This window comes from Perca fluviatilis, chromosome 9, assembly GCF_010015445.1.
Source record: "Perca fluviatilis chromosome 9, GENO_Pfluv_1.0, whole genome shotgun sequence".
In the NCBI taxonomy this organism is placed as follows: Eukaryota; Metazoa; Chordata; class Actinopteri; order Perciformes; family Percidae; genus Perca; species Perca fluviatilis.
The window spans coordinates 8,841,603-8,855,402 of NC_053120.1; the positions used below are offsets into that span (position 1 = coordinate 8,841,603).

General features: G+C 40.4%; 1 protein-coding gene across 2 annotated transcripts in view; it reads right to left on the bottom strand.

Annotated features, from left to right (window-relative positions):
* brinp3a.2 (bone morphogenetic protein/retinoic acid inducible neural-specific 3a, tandem duplicate 2) overlaps positions 1 to 13,263 on the bottom strand; it is a 53,749-nt gene extending 40,486 nt beyond the window's left edge. For both annotated transcript variants that reach the window (XR_005640292.1, XM_039811860.1), the window contains exon 1: positions 12,638 to 13,263. The gene's annotated coding sequence lies outside the window, so the exon portion shown is untranslated. The remainder of the gene's footprint in view (positions 1 to 12,637) is intronic.
* Positions 13,264 to 13,800: the final 537 nt, after the last annotated feature.

A 13,800-nucleotide genomic window follows, 5' to 3' on the forward strand; every position in this document is an offset into this window, starting at 1 on the left:
GTGTGTGTGTGTGTGTGTGTGTGTTGGGGTGTAGGTGGGGTTTGAGTCCCATTACAGTATTCTGATGACAATCTGTCAAGTTAACTCAGCCATATGACCGTGTGTGTGTGTGGCTGTGTGCACATGTGCGTGGGTTTCAAAAAGCATTACTCTCAGACAACACAGCAGACAGCATGGGAAGAGCGCACAACAGCTGGAGGTGGATAGAACGAGGAGAAACAGATTTAAAATGTAATATTAAATACCATTACACGTTCCCCCAGTACAGTTTCAATAATCAACCCTTATTTCTTTCTCTTTCAGTTGATTCTTTTCATTTAATAGTTTAAATGAGACTATAAGCTGGCAATTAGGAAATTGCTTTCTGCCAGACAAGGCCTGTTGTTGTTGTGCGCCTTTGTATGTGTGTGTATCATGATAATGGGATTTCAATAACACTATGTGTAGTTTTTACTGTTTTTAAAAAGCACATCTTATTTAGCTAAATATCTCTGTGTGACTCTTTTTTTGAGAAAAACATTTTTAACAGAGCTGTTTCTTGTCTAGTTTAGTCTTATAGTTTAATTTTAACATTGCCCAAAATGCAACTTTTGAGTTGGAGATCCAGGTGTGTTTCGACTTGTTATGCTAGTAGCAGCTAATGTAGCCTCAAACCTCTGGGCTCAAGCAGAGACGAAGAGCAGGCTACAGACTTCCAAAAGTTATAAATTGCTTCAAGTGATTTTACTTAAAGGCATTTTTTCAGATTGCAGCTCCCTGCAGCCACAAAAGGCTTTACACAACTGTTTTTTTAAATACACAACTCCCCAAGACCTGTAAAGAAACCAGTGGAGGTCCTCTAAGCAAATTGCAAAGTCACGATCCAAGGTTCTCAGGTCTGTCACAATATTTGCAGAAATCCCTTTCAAAGCTCTGTGTGGCCAGAACTGAAGACCTGAGTCTCTGGTTAAATTGAGACTCAATAGTTTGGATCGCAAATTAAGTCGTATGGCTGTGAAGTCTCAAGTAGTGTGAGTGTCAAAACGGTCAGGTCCAAATCCAGTTTCAAATTCTTATTTGTGTGACTTCAGTCTGCATATACAGTACAGGCCAAAAGTTTGGACACACCTTGTCATTCAATGTCTTTCCTTTTTATTTTCATGACTATTTACATTGTAGATTCTCACTGAAGGCATCACAACTATGAATGAACACATATGGAATTATGTACTTAAGAAAAAAGTGTGAAATAACTGAAAACATGTCTTATATTTTAGATTCTTCAAAGTAGCCACCCTTTGCTTTTTTTTATTAATAAGGGACATAAATTCCACTAATTAACCCTGACAAAGCACACCTGTGAAGGTAAAACCATTTCAGGTGACTACCTCATGAAGCTCATTGAGAGAACACCAAGGGTTTGCAGAGCTATCAAAAAAAGCAACGGGTGGCTACTATAAGGAATCTAAAATATAAGACATGTTTTCAGTTATTTCACACTTTTTTGTTAAGTACATAATTCCATATGTGTTCATTCATAGTTTGGATGCCTTCAGTGAGAATCTACAATGTAAATAACGCATTGTAACGCATTGAATGAGAAGGTGTGTCCAAACTTTTGGCCTGTACTGTACCTAGTCTACAACCACAACGTTTCACTTCCGGGATTGCTCCGGTGCCGCCAGAAATACTGCCGGATGTCCGTCACCTTCCGCTTTCTTTGTGTTGGAAATTTAAACTCTGGTCGAATTTATGAGGACGGTAAACTATGGTTAACTGCTCCTCAGATCTGTACAATCTGAGTTTTCTGTTGCACGACTAAATCAACTTTTGAACGTACACATAACAAGTTCCTTCCCGATGCTATTTTGCAGTAGCACCGGAGCTTAGCGCCGCCCATGACGATTGTGATTGGTTAAAAGAAACGCCAATATACCAGAGCACGTTTTTCTCCCATCCCGTAATGCTGTGTGGACTAGCCAGACCCTCATCCGCAGCGCTGTGGAGGAAGGTCTGGCAAAGCAAGACTAGCATAGACCTTAGATTTACTGAAACTAAAGACCACACACCTCACATAACAACTTTTGCGACCAACATAAACATATTTTTTTGTTATTGACAGGTAGAAAGGAGGACAACACACTGAACAACAGGTATACAGTGATAAGAGTTGTTGTGTTTGTTTCTGTGCTTTTTAAGTGCGGAAATGAAGCATAAATTAATTATCATAATTATTCTTACTCAACACACCCCAGTACTTAATGGCTTAGCCTGTTTGTTTGTTTTTTGTTCTTGGTCCTGATTACAGTTGATGAAATCACACGTTTCAAATAATGGAATTGGGATAAACGTGCCGAGACGTACAGAAGGCCAGTGATTATAATAAGGAAATCACTCACTGTATTATTTTATATCCCAACTGTCAACACCAATGGGTCCCGATTGTAATAGTCCAACATGGTCATGCTGCCAAATCATAATCGGCGCGATAATTGCAATGTGTGTCCATGCCTTAAGTGTGACTCAGGTCTCCAGTTTCACGTCTGCAGTTCTGCACGCATTACGCTTGATCTCACGTATTGCATGAAATGCAGTAATACACCTGCGCAGCACTGCTACCAACAGTTAAATAGAGGCAGGGATAAAGTTTTCCAACACTGAAACTGAGCAAATCCTCCCCCAATTCTCTCTTAACTTCTTTTGCTATTGATGCAGTTAAACTGATTGAGTCCTTCAGAGATCTCTGCTCTCATTCCACTAGTGTTGAGTAGTTCATTTGCACAGAGACAGAGCTGTCTTCCCGGCTTTCCTGTTATCTTCTGCCATGGTCTATGGTCGGCCTCAAGCGTCGCGCTATTCTCTCTATTCCTACAGCAGCTGATGGCCCCACAATGAGCGCTTTGTGTGTGGTTTGACAAAATCTGACACTGAAGTTGTGGCTTATTATCTTAAAGCATCAGGTTTGAGAATAAGTTGCAGTATGATAACGTATGCCGACGTGTCTCTGCTGCAATAAAGAATTGGCCCCAAAACAGCTACCAGTGCATCTTTTGTTTAGCTGAATCAAAAGCCCCCCTTCGCTTCCATGTTGACTAAATCTTATTGCTTTACATTGTGCATGTTGTGTATGGAGTGACCTATCTCAGAGGGGAGTGTGCGGTGTGTTAATAGTGAAATAGAGCCCAGAGGTCATTTTAAAAGACTCTTTAATCCTATCATCTGACAGGCAGCTGTCCAAAAAGTGGATGCAGGAGAACACTGTCTGTTCCCCGTTGCTCACTCACTCTCTTTTCCTCCCTCTCACACACCTTTGTCTTTTCCTTCCTCAAACAACCCACTCTTTTCCTCCTCTGCATTCTCAAATAAGTCTTAAAACCCTTTTTTGTTAGTTTTAGTTTTTTTAACAAACTTGCTATGACAGTGCTGTCTATAAACATTGTTTTTTAGACAGGACTGCGCCAGCCTCATAAACATATTATCACCCAAACAAAGCCATCCACTAAGCCTTTGTTATCAGCTGCCTGGAAGATATCAGATACATGCCATTTTCTCTTACAAGGGCGTTAAGTCACATTTCCAACCTTATGCAAACGCGGCTTTTCATCAAACAACGTTAGAAAACGCTCCTCCTTGAGGCAGGAAGCCCTCACATAATCTAGAAACAACAAATCAAATGTTGGGAGATACAACACGAAGGGATTTTCAATTCAAGCGGTACGCAAACACCCGGGCTGCAGTGAATCCACTCAAATATGATTTTGCACAACGTGGGCCACCAATAACCTGGGGCTGTTTGGAACCACAGTATTAAATGAAAGCTCTGTTTGTTCCTGTGAGGTCCTCTCGATGGAATTGTGAGCAGAGTGCAATTGATGGGGGAATAGATTTTCCCACACATGAATGTAATGAGGACTTTCGCTCCCTGAACAGACAAATGCCAAGAATAGTGTCGGTGAAAGGCAAGAAGTAGCATCATACGGCAAATACAGCCCTTTACCATGTTGATTTTAGCTGTTAAGTGACTGTTTTGTTTTTCTAATGTTTTCATAATCTACTTCCAGATCATGAAAACATTGCCAGACAAACTCTCAAAGCACCAAGGTAATCATAATTTTAAAAAGTGAAATTAAAACACGGTATGAGCTGTCGGAAGCATTTTTTTTTTCCTGCTTTCGAAAAACATCTGTTATGGGGCCCTCAAGGTTTAGAAATGGCTCTCTGGCAAAATAAACAGTCAGCATGTAACCCCATGTACAATAGCCTCAGCCTTGTCATGTGAAGCACAATTTTTCCTTTTTCATTTGTTTGAAAAATGTCCAATACCTTTTGCAAAGGAAACATATAACCTATTTCTTTAGAGAGAAAGCACAGAGATTGCTATTTATCTTTTAAATGGCACCTAACAGTAAGACAAGGTTCTGTTTATTTCTGCGGGGGAAAAATATCCATCTTTTATGTTCTGCCAGTTTGATGGAGAAAGGAAGGCGTTAAACAAATGACCATTCGAGTGAGGCGCAGCCACAGCCAACAGTGGATCAAACTCTACAACATTTTTCCGCCCACTGCCTGTCATAATGACAGGCTATATTCAGTAAGCACCACTGGATATCAAATACTTCAGCAGCGAAAATATTTAACAAGTCGGCTGTAATGACTCCTGTCATCTACAATGGTTTAATGACCAAATGGCCGAGCTGATCAATGGCAGAGCCAAGAGTGCTGTGCTTTCCTGCTTTTTTTTCTTCCTCATGCCGTTTACTTTTGACTTAAGACAGAATACGTATCAAATGATTCCAAAATGAAGTTCTCTGAAAGGAATGAAAACCTTCTCGATAAAGCACAAAACAATTACTATGATATTTCTAAAAAAATAAGATCTGGACAACGTCACACCATAAATTCATTCAAGGAATCGAAGCAACTTGAGATTGAAAAATAAGAGTCCGTGTTGGAAGACCTCCACTCGAGCAAAAGTAAACTTAAACATAACTTCTTCCCTGAGGCATGATGTAAAAAAAAATCAACAGAATGATGAGACAGTGAGTCAAAGGCATTTTTTCATTACAAGCACTATTGGTGGTTACATTACAGTATGATGTACACAGTGGGGGCCAGGCATGTCCTGCGGCAATTTAGAACCTCTGTGTGAAATAACTCTTTGTTTTTCCACTTTTTCTATGAATGATCAAAAAGGACAATTTCAAATTATAAAAATGATATATATATATAAAATGTTGGGTCCTCCACTGGAATGGAGTTGAAATCAAAATGATCAGCCACAGAAAAACAACTTAAAATGCTTACACGTGTCATTCAGTGAAAGACAATTTCATTGAAGATTGCTGCTAATCTTGACATTATTAAAGAAATTACAGTATGTGATTGGTTCACCGAGGTATTGAGCTAAATTACTAAATTACCAATTACCAGTCTTGCCGCTTTGAGTTATTTAATTTGGCTGATTCTAACAAGAACATCCGAAACAGGCTAATTTATTGGCATTTCCTACCAACCTGTGGCATTTGTGATGAATAGATGTATGTCTTTGCAAGATTTCGAAGTATGTCTTTCAGGCTGTACTTTGTAATCTGTAACTTTGTGTGACTGCCAGAATGACATGTTTCCTCCAGGAGTTATAGGCCTGGCTACTGACTTCAGTGTTGGATCTCGACTCTCGCCCTGTCTTTTGGAGGAAACAGGAAGCTTGATGAGATGTGAGAACTCCCAAGCCTAATCTTCCTTGAGGATTTTAGCAGCCGTTTTCATTGGAGACCACCACAAAACAGAGCATTCAGGCCCGAAACATCTGCTCGCTTATTGTCGGATGCCAGAGCTGTAACGGTCACCTACCTGAGCCGTGTGTGTGTGTGTGTGTGGGGGGGTGTGATTCCTGCAGTGTTTGTTCATCTCCATGATTGGAACACACACCACAGCAGATCCTCTTTGTTGGCACTGCAAGTATGCAAATTGAAATGAGTCTCTTTTTGTTGTATCTCACACTTTGAATGTGTTCGAAGGAAAACGATGGTAGAAAATGAGATGGGGGGGGGGTGAGGCGCACGCTTTGCAGGAAGGCGGGAGGGTTGGAGGGTTTGATTAAAACATTTCGCTAGAATTTCTTCAACAGGATCCACTTTGTAACTTGTCTGCGAGCCAACCCCAAAACCATCCTCAAAGTAGGGAAACAGGAACTGATAAACTTTACATCTTCCCCTCCGTGCTGACTAATGAGGTTTTTGGTCCTAATTAACCCAGTTATATTCCCTCCTACAACTGTCAACAATACTTCTCATACTAGCGCCAGGGGTGAAACACAGCTCTTGTGAAATTATAATATATGACTGCCAGTTGCACTCATCCGGCTGTCTCACAAACAAACACAAAGCATGAGCTCCCGTGGTGGCCTAGGAAGAAGACATCAAAGATAAAATAACGTCCCTTTGTAAGCGCTTACACGCGCAATCATGAACAAGATCTACAAGCACGCCTGAGCGTCGGACGTGAAGCCTCAAAGCAATAGTACATGAACAACAGTGCTAGTTTGCTGTGGGGAAGGTCAACGCAACGTGTGTATAGTATACAGTGTGTAGGTGTTGTTCTGTGGACTGCTGGATTTACTTTTGAGCCTCCCGGAGAAGCTGTGGATCACATTTATTGATGGGAGGATCTAAAAAAAATCCGTTCGTTCAGCCACCCCAAGACATATTTCCTAACCATAGTCTTCAAATCTAAATTGAGATTTAGTATTGTAAATGGACATTATGAACCATAATTTCATGCAGATTAACTTTTTTTTTTAAATATAATTCCTGCTTTTATTGCTGTAAATTCTGACTTCAACTATGATGATTTGCATTTTGGCTGCAATATTCATTATATCTTATAATCCTCTTTGTATGTAAATAAGTTTAGTGAAGCCACACAACACATGAACTTATTTACATTTGTTATTTACATGGGCTGCTGCTTTAATGATGTAGAATATTGCACATGGAGACACTGTATATGTGGACATATTTAATAGAAAGACATTACAAACTGTAGCTTTCTTAAACTTTCCTCACTGTTTGGGGTCCCTTAATCCCCACTGCTGTATGCTGAAAGAAATAATTATAATAATTGCAAATCAACTTTACTTTGACATTTATATATTGTCTACTTTTCTTTAGACCTTGGTAAAACCCAATATGTAACAATCTAAGGCATTTTGAACTGCTCTCTTTGCCACAGTCTGGTCTTGCACATCCTTGAAATTGTCCTCCAAGAAGAATGACGGCATCAGTCTTTTCAGCAAGTGCCCCAAAACATTATGACAGGAACAAAGGAGGAAGGGAGATTGACATTGTTATACCCTAACCCTAACCCTAGGGAGGTGCTCAACCTTAAAGTGATGGTTCGGAGTAATTTCACCCTAGGGTCCTTTGCACCATGATCTCGAGCCAAACACCCCCCAGAAGCTTTTTTCACCTGGGTCGAACATTGGGAGAGTTAGCGTAGAGTAGCGTTATCAGCTGAATAGCTTAGCGCAGGGGCTAATGGACCCACGTTTGTATCTCGTAAATGACCCCACTAATAATGCCCGAAATGATACCAAACTTCTACACTAGTACATATAAGTTATGCACTCATAAAACAATGGATTGGAAAGTTTGTAAGTACACCAGAAGTGTATGTAAATAACACTTGCCTGCTGGCTTCTGCTCTCTGCTGTTGTTGCTTAGGGCCGTCTACAAATTACTACAACGAAAAGAGATGCAACAAAAATATTTATTAATTTAATGATTAAATAAGGTAATGTCTCCAAACTTGCCTCAATTATAACTTGTCTCCTGCTAGTTATACTACAGCACTTACTTAAAAAAGAAAGTTAAATTAATAAATATTTTTGTTGCATCTCTTTTCGGTGTTGAAATTTGTAGACAGCCCTAAGCACTCTTACTGCCCGTTAGGTAGCAGCAGCAGCAGCAGAGACGAGAAGCCAACAGGCAAGTGTTATTTACATACACTTCTGGTGTACTTACAAACTTTCCAATCCATCGTTTTATGAGTACATAACCTATTTGTACTAGTGTAGAAGTTTGGTATCATTTCGGACGTTATATGAGGTCATTTACGAGATACATCACTGATCCATTAGCCCCTGCGGCTAAGCTATTCAGCTGATATCCCTACTACGCTAACTCTTGTTTGACCCAGGTGATAAGCTCGGAGGTGTTTGGCTCGAGGTCATGGTGCAAAGGACCCTAGGGTGAAATTACTCCGAACCATCACTTGAATTATGTAGTTATTTTAGCCTAAACCACAATCTTCCACTAAACCTAACCAAGTCGTTTTTGTGCCTTGACCTAACCAAACCCTAACTATGGTGTTGTCACATCATTAAACAGATTCATTTTTCAACAGTGATTTGTAACGCTTTTGGAAAGATAGAAACAGATTGAGCTGATCAGAAAAAAAAATAAAAATCTGAAATACAGAAATTACCATAAAGTTATTACACTGATTCAAATGTGTCTAGTGTTATATCAGAAGTTATATATCCCCTTTGTGATCATTTATTTTCTCGCATGTAATAAAGAAACAAATCTAGCTCCATACTTTGTTTGCCAAATGTCATCCACAGAAAAAAAGATGTACTGTATGTTATCCTACATACATCACTGACATGTCTTACGCTTTAGGAGACCATGTTAGAACTCTTGCGAACAAATTGTTGAAAAAAAGTCACGTACAAAATAGACTAGATGGGGACTTGACTGGGAAGGGAGTGTTGTGTAAAAACCATCAACATCAATCACGGTTATAGAGCATATGAAAATCTATTGTATCTAACCTTGTTTTACAGCACGAGTCTCTGAGAGCCCAAACAGAAGCCATTTTCTGTAGCTGGCTTCTGAAACATGTCATTAGTCATCCAAATCATGTTAATAAGCAATTATCATAAAATTAGTGAAAGCCATGATGTATCAAGCTGATAAAAACAATGTTTAGTATAAGCAAGGCTTCTGGGTTACGTGCTTAAAGATCTGTTTGCATCAAACTAATGTTAGACAGAATTCCAAACAGTCTAACATTTCTGTTTTCTCCATATGAGATGGAAGCAGCTGATACACAGGGCAGTGTTAGTGCCCAATATGCATTGTGGGACAGTTTATTTCCATGTGTACTTTTATTTAAGGAGCATTAATGTACGTCACATCCAAAAACTATGCCTTTGTAAAATCCCATTTAATCTTTCTACTGCTATTTACAAAATAAGACAGTAGACAACAGATGATAGAAATGAGCCCAGTCACCTCACACACTGCAATCTAAAATTCACATCATTATGCAAAGATGACAACAAATATGATCCAAAAAAGTTGCCTCTCATCTGTTTAAAATCAATTCTAAACAAACCTTGACTTTTGAGTGTTGACAATCCATACAATGATGGAAGTGTGTGTTTTTGGCAGCAACGGGAGATTAATTATTCAGGCAGATTCAATCAATTACTCAGCTGGGGGTCTCTATGTGTGCATATATGTAGCTTTTAACAAGTGAAAATTAAGTGTGCATTTTTTTAAATATGCAAGGGTGTTGTAGCAATTAATCTTAAGATATTGTACATTATAAACTTAAGTTGAAAGCAAAAATGGGAAAAGTCACCTTACTAATAGCTAACCCGACTGTAAACTTCTCACTCACAGGTTTTTACAGTATATGGCTGCAGATCAGCGAGTGGCCAAGAACATACAGAGAGCCTGGTCTCTATAAATCACGGTAAAACACAAAGAGACCTCTTCTGCTGGTGGCCTTGTCCAAACAGGGACAGAGGTCGCTCATAAATTAAAGGGACTTTTTCTTTTTTCTTTTGCTAGTGTCTACTACTGCTACACTGGCCCTCCGAATATGCACACATGGAGCAAATTAGACATACTGTAACTGTGTTCTTCTCTCACTTTCTCTCCCTGAAAAAGAGACGAAAGCATTCAATGTCTTCAAACTGTAATTTTCATGTCATCTTCTTTAAAGCTCAACCTTTCAAACTTGTTGTGGCATGTAATACAGTAGGAAACATACAATTATTAAGCATCCCCTGAAAGGGAACCAGGGGTTTTTGAGTGTTCTTGCGACTTAATACCACTTGATCCTCAACTTGTCAACTTGTCTCATGTCAAAAACACAACCTCACGACAGCTTTAACTATGATCTCTCATAGCAATTATTTGATTAATTTTAGGGATGAGTTATTTGACGTACATTTATATGGTGAGTCATTTCTGTCATGTAAGTGTATGGTTCAGTCCATGGTAGCACATTACTTTTTCTGACTGACTGCAAATTTTCTGTAAGAGTAGAATCGTGTCTGGTGTGTGTGTGTGTGTGCTTTTACAGAATATGTTGAGACTCTACATTCAATTACCAGTTGCCTCAGGGAGGGATTTTGGTTTAATGCCCCAGTCGCACTTAATCTGAGATATTCTATTTTAACGCCCTTGTCAGTCTCAAACCCCTCAATGAGACTTTTTTTTTATCACTTTTTATGATTTTACCCTCTTTAGCTTTATTCTCTTCTTCTCATCTCTCCTACTTTTCCATTTTCTCCCTCCAACTGCTCTTCTCCATCAGTTTAGATTGAAGTCAAACTTGTCGCTTTGCTCATTATCATAAAATAATGGGCTGCAGATATTGAGCAGATCCTGGCAAAACTTGACCCCGAAATACCACCAAAACCTGCATCGTCAATCGTTTTCTTTTTCCCCTTTTCATGCTTATTTCTTTTTCTTTCTTCCTTCTTTTCTTTCTACACCTTATCTTCTTATTTAAGACTTTATTTTTACCTGCCTCTTCCAACTCCGTCTTCCCAGCAAAAATCTGTTATGATCAAAAATACTGCAGCGGTATTTCACAAAGGAAGGGCCCTCATTCATTAGGTTGAACAATTGTTAGCTTTCCACCATTCCACCAAAGCCAAGCAACGGAGAACCATTTTGCATAAAACTGAAAGTGCGTTTACTCCACAGAGTCTTTTCATTCCCTTGTGGGATTTGTTTACAGTGGTGGGAGGAGGGGTGGAAGATTTCATTTGGTTTCATCCCTCCTCTCCCATTCTCTCCCCAGCCATCACACCTACGAATGATGCCTCATCCAGTCCTATCAGGCACCCAACACTAAACTGTAAGAACAAGGAGCGCTCTCAGGCATGTAATTCCTCCTGTTGGCATTAGACTGGAAGCCTATTGATGGCTCTTTGCTCAGTCACAGTTGCTGTGTAAAAGTGTTTTTTAAGCTCAATTTGTCTTCTCTGAGGTATATGCCCATCACAGGAAGCTGGTATTATCGTCAACACACAAATCCACACACTCAAAAACAAGTACATAATACGTCTAGCCTGGCTGCACATCATAACAATTAGAAAATGTAGAAATGTGTTAAGCCGGTCACTACTTTCTTTTTGTAGGGCAAGTGAGCGATACAAGGAGAGAAATCTCTCTTTTTATAGGAGGAGACAGTGTGCCTTTTAGGCCTGGACACGATCGGGTTCACCAGTCTCCCAGGATAGATGAGGACACCGCTGAACAGTGGCCCTGTTGTGGCCCTATAAAAACTCTGAGGCTTTGGCACTTCTGCCTAACACTGGCAAGTGGCAATGAGAATTACAGCAGTGATTCACTGTTTTTTTTCCTCCATAAAGCTCAGCTACAAACCTAACTTTCTGCCACTGGAGAGGGTTATTCACTCTTAAATAGTGGTTTAATACAAAGTTAAATTCAAAATACTGCAAATAACACCTATGTCAGCCTACCCTTGGGCCAGTATGATTGCATTTAAAATGGTATTTGTTTTCTTCAAGGGCATTTGGCTCATTATCAGAGCCTCCACTGACGATCCCATAAGGCTGCCCTGACTCATGTGCCTTCGTTGAGGGTGACGCTTGAGGGTGAAATGTATAATTATGAAATCAGTGGGACTTTTTCTTCTATTTTTTTTCCAGGCTGAGAGCGAGCTGGGTTTTCTGCCTCGCTGGTGCTTGGCAAACCCTGCTCCGCGCACACATCAGTGTTACAGATCTGATCCTCTACATGCTAGAGTGCCAATACACCCTAAGCAATATAGATTAGAGATGTTTGATAAGATAACATAGATTTTTATTATCCCGAAGGAAATTTGTCTTGTTTGTTGGAAAGGCAGATAAAGGGTGGCAGTGTAAGGGGAAGGTGGGATGGAAGCGGGTAGTGAGAAAGGAAGGAGATGAGTCTGAGGGCTCATGTATATACAAACAAGCATGAAAGCATGAATATTGTTTTGTGAGTGTGTGTGTGTGTGTGAGTGTGTGTGTGTGTGTGTGTGTGTGTGTATACATGTGCACGTCTGTTTGTGCAGATGAGTGTGTGTATTTTTGTCTCTGTGGAAGTTTCTGTTTGCATTGTGGTCAAGCCTCGGAAAGCATTGCACACATGTCACAACACAGCAGATTTTAGAGAGAGAGAGAGAGAGAGAGAGAGAGAGAGAGAGAGAGAGAGAGAGAGAGAGAGATACACTGTTGGTGTGTCATAATTTTCCCGTACTAAAATAGCAGTAAATATCCACAGGTTTATTGTTAAGATGTTTAGGAATTCTACTCTGTATTCACACATCCAAATTCGACAAATAGATGCAAATTTCAAGAACTCACCGCGGTTTGGAACAGCAGATAAAGTTTAACTCAGTATTTCCCATTCTCTTGCTGAATCTCGGTGGCTCTCAACTGTCGATACTGTAAACTCATTTCACAGGCTTTGTCAGGGTTCAATCGCAACTCCGCAGGAGAAAAAAAAAAAGAGCACTCCAAAAACACTAGTAGCCTACACACACTCAGGGATCCGAAAAGAGGTAAAAGTGATCGGCGAGGAAGCCTGCTCCGGACCAATCCGTCGCACGGTTCTACACCAATGAGAAACTTTGACTTTCGCTGGAGGGGGAAGGGGGGGGTGAAAAGTCGGTTTATCCCAGTGTAATTCAGTTCCTAGAAGCAGAGGCTTTGACCTTTCTGGGGATAATGACTTTACAAAATGAAATCATCCAGCAGGAGATGTAGTCAAGAGGAGAGACGAGTAGAGGAGGAGAGAGAGAGAGAGAGAGAGAGAGGGGGAGGAGGAGAGAGACTCAAGGAGCGCAAAGGGGGATGTCGATTAGAAGATTAAAAAGACGCGTTTGCGCATTTGTCTCAGCCAGAATCCGACGAGGTCCTGTATCGGACACATGCAACGGAATGCAGCTACCGAGACGAGGACAGCCGCCCCACGAAGATGGTTAAATATCCCGTTAAGAATTCCACCCCGGCGCCGTTTTTTTTTTTGTCTTACTTGACCCGCCTACTCCGCATCTCTGTGTGGTGGAGACGAGCGGAGGAGCCAGATCCTGTAAAAAAAAAAAAAAAATTGTAGGCGCCCAGCAGCAGAAAAAAGGCATGGGCGCCTGAGCTCTCCCCTGTGCCCCTCTCTCACTTAGTCACATGTTTAAGACACAAGTAACCCTCTGTAATAGCTGCCAAAGGAGTGAAGACTAAGGTAGGCGACGTGGCGAGAATGATAACATGCGTTTTGTTGCCAGTCTTCCTCTCTCCTTCTAACTTTGAATGAAAAGCACTGGTGTGCACTAAACGGAATGACACTCTTGTCATTTACTTTATGCCCTAATATCGTTCTTTTAATGTCGCAGTTATCTATAACGGGGCCAATGGAGTAATTGAATATCCCCATAACTGCTTGGCTGGTCCTGTCCTCCAAAAACAAAACAAAAAAGCACCACCAGAGAGGACGTCAACTTTTAAGTCCGTAACTGTCTGAGCTGTCACAT